Source organism: Macrobrachium nipponense, chromosome 31 (assembly GCF_015104395.2).
Source record: "Macrobrachium nipponense isolate FS-2020 chromosome 31, ASM1510439v2, whole genome shotgun sequence".
NCBI classification, from domain to species: Eukaryota; Metazoa; Arthropoda; class Malacostraca; order Decapoda; family Palaemonidae; genus Macrobrachium; species Macrobrachium nipponense.
Genome location: NC_061093.1, coordinates 29,623,604 through 29,633,738, shown reverse-complemented (window position 1 = coordinate 29,633,738; position 10,135 = coordinate 29,623,604).

Sequence of the window (10,135 nt, the reverse complement as noted above, 5' to 3'; positions counted from 1 at the left end):
AATCACATTGGAATTTGTACCTGCGACGAGTTTAAGGCAAACTCCTTTTTGTAACCTACAGTATTTGGAGTTTCTCTCTCTCTCTCTCTCTCTCTCTCTCTCTCTCTCTCTCTCTCTCTCTCTCTCTCTTTCTTTGTAAACTACACTGTTACATGTACATTAAAAACGGTTTAAGAAAATTTTAGTTCACTTAGAGCTTGAAGGCTAGTGTGCAACAGCAAATTTTAGCTTCACAGCATCATATATATTGTGAATCATGCAAAAATTTTAGTTCTTCAATTGAAAGCCTCCTTTGGGCAATGAATTTCTTTTTCTTTACGACCGCGAACAATTCCCATGAATCGAATTGACTAGCACAGTAATATCAAGCAAAAAAAAAAAAAAAAAAAAAAAACGGAGAATCATAAGCGACAAAATCGTCCGTGCCAAAATAATATTAAAGGTTGCCGGGTCTGAGACTCCTGCCTTGGCACCTGGCACTACACCTTCCGCAATTTACTGGGCGATTTTCCCGCCTAATTGAGTAAACAGTCGAACAAGGACCACTAATATGAACATGGGCGGGTACCGGTAAACCATCAGGACGCCAATAATGTTTCGACGACAGCCGGAGTTTGTGGCTCACGAATTTGTGGCCCCCCGTCACCCGACGAAAGGGGACACGGAGGTGCTCTTGGGGGAGGCGATCGGAGCGAGATTCTTTATTGGGTTAATTATCGGCGTTCAGAAAGCGAATTCATTGTTTTACTTAGCATACTGAAAGGCTAAGTTGGGCGGCCGACATTGGAGATGGCGTTCGTTTGGGGTTCATGGACTGAAATGCGTACCCTTTTAATTCATTATAATTATTTTTTTTTTCGGGGGAGTATATACAATGTTCTAAGGGGTTTCGGAGGAGAGGGAGTGGGTGGGGGGGGGGGGTGGGATTCTCATCACGATGAGTATATACAATGTTCTAAGGGTTCCACAATATAAAAAAAATTTAAGAGTTTGTGTATAATTTATAAACACTTTATAAAAGCTTTCGAACCCTTCCCTGGGTTCATCTTCATTCCAAATGAATGATTAAACAAAACGTACTGAGATGAACTTCAAAACAATTTACGGAGTCGCCGAAGATTGTTGACACCGGTAGTTACCTCGTTTAAGGACCAGGTGATGAAGAAAGAGGGCAATTAACTCCAACTAGGTTATTTCCTCTCCTTTATTAAATAGTCCTGGCTGCGATTCTCTTCGATCTCCTCACGTGTTGTCGCAACTTTTATCATTTTTATTATTGTGGACCCTTTTGAACATTATTATTATTATTATTATTATTAGTAGTAGTAGTAGTAGTAGTAGTAGTAGTAGTAGTAGTAGTAGTAGTAGTAGTAGTGGTATGCTTTTTTTTTACCTACAATGACACATGGAGCTGTACTTACGACATGCTCATTATCCTACGAAAATCAGACAGATACTTTATAAGGTATATCGACTGTATATCTTAAATAAAGTCTATATATTAATATCACCGTCCATTCATTTACTTAAGAAAACGGTGTCAATGATTCTGGTAGTCACAACGCCAGATAATTGTTAATTATTCATTCATTCATTCATTTGCTTCAGAAAAAAACAGCTATGATCTGCTTCCGAGAAAGAAGAGCATTTAAAAACCAAGCAAAAGTATATTGGAGTCCTTAGCTGTGTATAATTCAAGGTCGACCTATGTATGTCACTTGCATTATTATAAAACCAGTATATGAGTTTAGGTTTTAGCATCGCGTCATCATATAAGTTTGTCTCCTGTAAAACCTAATCTCACTTATTCAAACCTTCCTTTAGATAATGGATCTCATCTTCATTTCGACCACGTACAATTTTCATTAACGCAATGTACCAATAAAAAAATGGAAAGAATTACAAGCAACAAAACAGCACTTGCCTTTAAAATAATGATCTAGGTGCCACGTCGGAGACTCCTCGCTTGACACCTGGCACTGTGCCTCCCGCAATTTACTGGGCGATTTTCCCGCCTAATTGAGTAAACAGCCGAACAAGGACCACTAATATGAACATGGGCGAGTACCGGTAAACCCATCAGGATACCTAATATGTTTCGACGACATTGGGCGCTTGTGGGCCATGAATTTAGAGTGGGCATCCCTCCCCCCCAACACATTTCTCTCCTCCCCTCCAACCCACCAACCCCAACACCATGGGTATAATACTCTGCGGTCGATCTGCCTAAATTGGATAAGGATTTTATTTGGGATTAGTGGATTGAATTGCATATTCTTTAGTCATTGAACTTATTATCAGCAATTAATATTATTATTCGTGGAATTATTATTTTCATTTACTATGACCAAGAGAACTATTTGTTGCAAGTTCATTTGTCCATGGAAATACTTACAACTATTGTAGGATTTATGACCTATGGTTTTTAGATAAAGCTTGTGCATATTGTTCTCACTAATGCATTTACAAACAAAAATCTACGTTCTCTTTTCTAACTAGAAAAATGTATTGAAAACGAGAGGCAAAAGCATCCAGAGCTATAAATAACACCTCATGTTTCATAGGATTAGAAATAAAGCCTTAAAAAACATTCAAACTTTTGCGTTCTGACCTTATTCCCAAACATAATGAGCAACACGAACTCCTGACTGCAGAACTGAAAAAGCTCCAACGCTTTTACCCAAAGAAAGATTTACACTTCAGGTTTTTTTTTATAATTCAGCTCCCTTTTCTCGGTTTCACCCTGAGAGCAGAAGTGAAACCTTTTATTCCGTCACAATATTATTAGCTTTTCAAATACTTGTTACTTCTGACTTTCGAAGGTTGGTTGTTGCTGTCATGTCAGTATTACACCTAGCTATTTTCCACATTTTCACTTTATTTTAAGTTAGTCATTATATACATATAGAATATATATATCTATATATATATAATATATATCATATAGATATATATATGTGTGTGTGTGTTGTGTGTGTGTGTATTTTTATATTAGATATATATGAGAAAAAAAGAAAACTCGCATGCATACACAGTGTGTATTAAATATACATATATATTTATACACACTGTGTGTGTATATAAATATACAATATGCATATACATACATACATATATATATATATATATATATATATATATATATATCTATGTGTGTGTGTGTGTGTATGTGTGCATGAGTGACTTTTTTCTCACTAAAAGAAAAAGAATTCATCGAGTTATAAAACAATGACTTGAAGTACTTAGGTTACGTATATACGACATTTTACAATAGCTTCTTTGGAGTCCCGCATTACATTACGCAGTCACAAGTCCTTCTAAGTAAAGTGAGTGCCAGAGCTATAACGAATTTCTCTACTTCTCCTTAAATAGTGTTTATCATCGTGTCTTTCATAGGAGTGAAAAAGGCAATTGGTCTATGCGCATTTATTTTGATGAGACTTCATTTGGAGGAATTGGACTTTCCCCAACTATATCAACGTAGATGCCAGAATAGTAAGCACCATACTTCTGGAAATAACTAAATGAATCAAAGCAGCAAAATTTGAGTCATAAATGTTAAAAAAAAAGACCAAGCAAAAATCTGAGCGCTCCAGTTCGCTAAAGGATTCGCGAAGGAATATGTCAAACGTGTAAAGATGCTATTCTTGTCCTTTCTTTTAGAAAACAACTGGGTGATGTAGGCTTACCTTTTGCGCACTCAGTTACACATAAATGGTTATTTGTTAGGAAACTCATAGCAATATTTCGCCCCGTAGGGCGGTAGGGCGCCGTCAATGCACCACCTCATGGCGGTGCGGTGTAGGAGGCGGCATTACTTAATTGAGGTTCTTTGCAGCGTCCCTTCGGCCCCTAGCTGCAACTACTTTCATTCTTATTACTGTACCTCCTTTCATATGATCTTTCTTCTACCTTACTTTCCACCCTTTCCTAACAATTGATTCATAGTGCAACTGCGAGGCTTTCTTCCTGTTACACCTTTCAAACCTATTCACTGTCAATTTCCGTTTCAGCGCTGAATGGCAGTTTCCACAGTGCTTGGCATTATGCCTAAAATCCCAAAAATCAATCAATCAATCAGACCATAGCAATATTTCTGAGTATACAAAATGATTGGAGGATAAAGTTTTTTGACACATAAAATGCCAAGCTACGTTTTTTATGCTACATATCGTAACCATTTGCACGCACATATGGTTCTATGGCTCCCAGAAGAGTTGCAAGACATAATACGCTTGGTTGAGAGCTATGAGACGGGCAGCTGGTAATAGGTGGAGACTTGTGGAAGCGAAAACACAAAAAGGTCATCATAGAGGAATTTCAAAGAGACTTTTAAAGTGTCCCACGACGCAGGAGACGACAGTAATGACAACGACGATGAAAATTTAAAAAAAAAATCTAAAGCTTGATTTTTGTGTAATCCCAAACATACTATGCTATTCGTTATGCGAAAGATTGCGGTGTGGAATAAAAAATCATGTCTCCGACAGCTTAGAGTGGCGCGCTGCAGTTAATCACGAAGGTTTGTTCATATCCTGGTCATACCGAGCAGCAGCCACCTGACATGTGTCCTTTTCGAGGCAGGCGGCGCAAATACCAAAACGAAATTTGTCTACCAGACTTAATTACTTTTTAATGGCGGAATGACAATTTGTTGCCGCTCAGTTCATTTCCGGACAATTAATTCCTTGTGGCTTATTTAACGAAGTCTTATTGGTTTAGGATTTGTCGGTTTAATGAAAGTTGGCCATTTGTTTTATTCAAGATTATTTTGTCACGTTAAACCAGGCAGGAAGCGGGTAAAATTAATGTAAAACACCATTACAGCAAATCGGATTATTCCAGTTGTTAAAATGGCTTTTAACAATTTTGGCTCTATAGTTTAGAACCTCCTTATATAGACCTGCTTTTCTATCTCTCCTCTCTATCTATCTATCTATCTATCTATCTATCTATCTATCATCTATATATATATCTATATATATATATATATATATATATATATATATTTATGTGTACATATGTATGTATGTATATAGATATATATATATATATATATATATATATATATATATATATATAATATGCGTGTGTGGCGTGTGTGTGTGGGTTTGTGTTTCTGCATCAAAACCAAGAAAATATAAATACGTCGATGATAGAAGATGGGAAAGGTAGACTCCTGTAAAGGACCTGGGAGTAAATACATCAGATGAAGGAAAATGACTCAAGAGATGTGTCACAGAATATGTGAAGCAAGAAAGGCAGCTGGGTGTATGCAAAACATTTGGTTGAATTCTGGAGTGTTTATGGAATCCAAGAGAACGTGAAGACAACTTTCCCTTGCGAACCAAAGTATACACATTGAAAGAGATTTAAAGAGAAATTACAAATAACGGTGGCGTCTTTATAGATGAACTGCGTAGCTTAAAGACTGACAGAATATGTAATATTATTATTACTTATTATTATTATTATTATTATTATTATTATTATTATTATTATTATTATTGTTGTTGTTGTTGTTGTTGTTGTTGTTGTTGTTGTTGTTGTTGTTGTTGTTGTTGTTGTTGTTGTTGAATAATATGGCTGCATTATGCGAATTGATTTTATACTGAGTTTGCTCAAACCCAGTATAAAATCAATTATCATAATGCAGCCATATTATTCAACAAAACTTGCCACAAGGAGGGTTTTCTTTCTTATGATTATTATTATTATTATTATTATTATTATTATTATTATTATTATTATTATTATTATTATTATTAAGAAGATGAATCCTATTGATAGGGAACAAGCCCACAGGGCCACTGACTTGAAATTCAAGCTTCCAAACAATATGGTACTCATTAGAAAGGAGTATGAAGGGGTAAAGGGAGATACAGAAAGAAGAGATGTCAATTATTAAGAAATAAAAAATAAATTAATAAATACCGAGATGCGAGACAAGGAGGTCAAAAAAAGCTTGGGTGAAGCTAAAAAGTGGCTAAAAGATGAAGGTGGACAGAGAGAGAGAGAGAGAGAGAGAGAGAGAGAGAGAGAGACAGAGAAAGAGACAGAGACAGAGAGAGAGAGAGAGTATGCATATGTGGGCGTGTGCAAAAGGGTTCAAAGAGCTTCTGATTAGGCTCCCATGTAGGTGTGAGAAATGGGTTCCGATGCGAAATGTTTGCAGATGGATTTAGCAGTAAAAATATGACTGGGCAGTAATTGTTGTTCATTTGCAGTGAAACAAAATAGAAACTGTGAACAACTACACACACACGCGCGCACACACACACATATATAGATATATATATATATGTGTGTGGGAGTGTGTTTAGTTGTTCACAGTTTCTAGTTTGTATTTCATTGCGAATGAACAATAATTACTGCCCAATCATATTTCTACTGTTAAATCCATCTGCAAAAACTCGTGTGTGTGTGTGCGTGTGTGTGTCTGTGTTTACGTGTTTGTATGTGTGTGTGCAGTTACCTGCATTTCCCTTTCTCTATTTATTGTAAATAACTTTTTATCTTCATAAATTTGTCATTTGTGGTATGTTTTGCTTTCAAACTCTACTCGGGGATTTGAGTCATTAGAGGGCTCTAGTATTTCCATATATCTACATTATCGTGCCTCTTTCTTTTTCATCCGCGTGTTTACATGATGAACATTTTCTATTTCCCGAAGTGCGAAGGCGAAAAGAAGGTGAAAGTTGTAGTGCTGCTCGGTTTAGAGGACAGTCTGCTGAATAAGTAAGCAGATTGTTCTATACGTCAGCTGTTTAACATCTGGCCTGACTCGCCACTGGGATTTTCCTCTCACTATGTTGAGAATTTTGACTGTTTTAAGTTTTTACTTATGTCGTTATAGTGTATCATTACCCGCTTTTTGACTATCTATTTCATGTTTGTAGTTATTTCGTTATATCTTTATCATTGCTCGAATACTGAAATCATCACGTAACTCAGTTTTCAGATGGTTTTTACTACTTTTCTTTGAGGAGTTTAATAAAAGGTTTTAAAAGGTTCCTTGTCCAATCATCAACTTATCAGATGTATACAGTGGAATAAGAAATTGAACATTTGTGATTTTAAAATGGAGCTGTTTTATCATCAAAGTGTATCAGTTGGATGACAAATATTAGGGTCATATATTGACTTTAGGGTACGAGCAAACAGCATACGGCTATGATTTTTCATCCAAATATTTAATGTAAATGTGGCTGTTATTTTGTCAACAACGAGAGGAAATTATCAAGCAATATGATATGGATGTATGATAATCTGTGACAATTTAAGTAACAATGGTGACTTGTCTACACTTCACTTCAATAAGATGGTGACTTTAGCACAAGTCACCTGAATCAAATGGTGACTTGTCTGTAAGTTACCTTAATCAGATGGTGACTCGTCTGCAAGTCACATCAGTCAGATGGGGATTTGTCTCCAAGTTACTTTAGCCAGATGGTGACTTATCTACAATTCACTTCAGTCAGATGGTGACTCTACAATTCACCTCAATCAGATGGTGATTTATATACAAGTCACTTCAGTCAGATTGTGACTTGTCTACAAGTCATTTCAGTCAGATGGTGTCTTGTCTCTCAATCAGATGGTGAGTTAACTACAATTCACTTCAGTCAGATGGTGACTTGTCTACATGTCACCTCAGCCACATGGTGACTTTTCTACAAGTCACCTCAGTCAGATGATGATTTGTCTGTTAAGTAACCTCAGTCAGATGGTGAATTATCTGCAACTCATTCAGTCAGATGGTGACTTGTCTACAAGTCACTTCAGTTAAATGTAGGCTTGTCTACAAGTCACTTCAGTCGGATTATGACTTGTCTACACGTCATTACAGTCAGATTGTGACTTGTCTAGAAGTCACTTCAGTCAGAGTGTGACTTGTCAAGTCACTTCAATTAGATGGTGACTTGCCTACAAGTCTCCTTAGTCAGATGATAAGTAAGCTCAGTCAGATGGTGATTTGTTTACATCACCTCAGTCAGATGGTGACTTGCCTATAATTAACCTCAGTCAGACGGTGAGTTATCTGCAACTCATTCAGTCAGATGGTGGCTTGTCTATAAGTAACCTCAGGCAGATGGTGACTTGTCCATAAGTAACCTCAGTCAGATGGTGAGTTATCTGCAACTCATTCAGTCAGATGATGACTTTTCTGCAAGTCATCTCAATCATTACTCGGAGTGCTTTTAAATTTTTTACAAGGGATACTTTATGGCGTTTGCCATCGGTTGAGAGATATTTCGACTGAGTAAGAATTTACCCATCTGGTATCTTCAAAAATTACCACAGATGCTCTTCAATTATAGGAAGCTACGTCCACTTTGAACTTGATGGCATATTGGAATATAGGTCTGTTCTTTATGTATAATGATCTGGAATTGAATGAAGTTTAAGTCGGGAAATATGTCGGAATTCATTGTGGAATGTTTTCTTACAGAGAGCTCTCATCTTAGAGTAGCCAGTTTCCATTTCTTTATACATTTATATATATATATATATATTATATATATATATATATAGATATATATATCATATCATATCATGTCATATCATATCATATCATATTTTTCTGACTGAAACTCTTCGCAAGGCACCTTTCCAGAAAACATATAATATCAGTTGAATCAGTAAAATGATCCCCACCCCGCGGGAGGCAAAATAATTCTATGCTGATTTGATCTATTCCATCTTGGATTTTATATTAGAAATTAAGTAACCACAATATTTAAAAAGATGGCGATTGATACCAAACGTAAAACTGCTATAAAAGAACTTGTGAATTTCTAACCGAGCCAACTTTTATTCAACAACATTCCAATAACTACGTGAAAAAAACTCTATTTCAAGTCGGTCTTCCTGATATTATTGGAAAACTGCAAGATATTCCATCGATATCAATTCCATTGGCATGATAAGACTGCTCTTTAATGGTCATCTTGGCTTTGGAAAAAAATATATACTCTGTTTATATGACACTTCTATAGCCTCGATATAGGAAATTTCTAAGATTTTCCTAACATTGTTTATCATAATCTTATTTATGCAACACTTCGAAACCTCTATAAACTCTTAGTGCTCGAATTCCTTTCAGATGATGATGACGAACCATTACGTGACAGACTTTCTGTTTACGAAAATGAAGAACAAAAGTTAGAAACGCAATTGCATTGAAATGAGGGAGACTATCTTAACAGTCACACCCGTGAATAATTCACGATCTAATTCTAGTCTGAGTCGTGGGAAGGACTTTCCAATAAAAGCACATTCACTAAATAATTAGAGATCCGCGTGTGGCCGATACTCGCATGCTTTCTGAAAGATCGTCTTGCGATTCGGGAAATGTCTAAACTATTCTTATGATGGAACACATGAATTATTAGCGGGTCCATTTTGGAAGCTCCGAGACACATTTATGGAGTACCCAGTGTAAGAACAAAGTGGATAAAGGTTATAGATTCACTCATGTATACACGCACACACACACGCATATATATATATATATATATATATATATATATATATATATATATATATATATATGCATGTATGTATACACACGTGTGTGTATTTGTGTGTTTATGTGTGTAAGTATATGTCTATATATTATATATATATTATGTATATTTCCTAAGCACCTGTATGAATGAATAATAAGTTAGTACGAATACAGATGATTAGGAAATCTTATACTGATAAAACTTGCTCAGTGTTTTCAGGTTTATCGGACTTCTGTTCTGGCCACAGTTGCAGAAAATTTGATCATAAAAGATTACAGAGATTTCTTGAATGTAATCATTTATTTTTTCAGTACTTGAACCACAGTTTTTACCTTTGTATCTAAAAGTAATAATATTTTTTTGATTATTTTATTAGATGGGGTGTGGAATGCAATCAAACATTGTCATTTTTTATTTTACATTAAAGCAAAAAAGCTAAATTAATTATTTTTCATGAGACCGGCTATCAAGCACAGATGCTCGGGAACCTAACAGAGTAATTACCAGTCTGACCTCAGGCTCATTTTAAATGAGCGCATCCGGACTACGCCAAAAGCTTGTTAAAAGGAACAATGATTAATTTTTCAAACCGCATTGTTGGTGGGATGGGGGGAGATGATCAC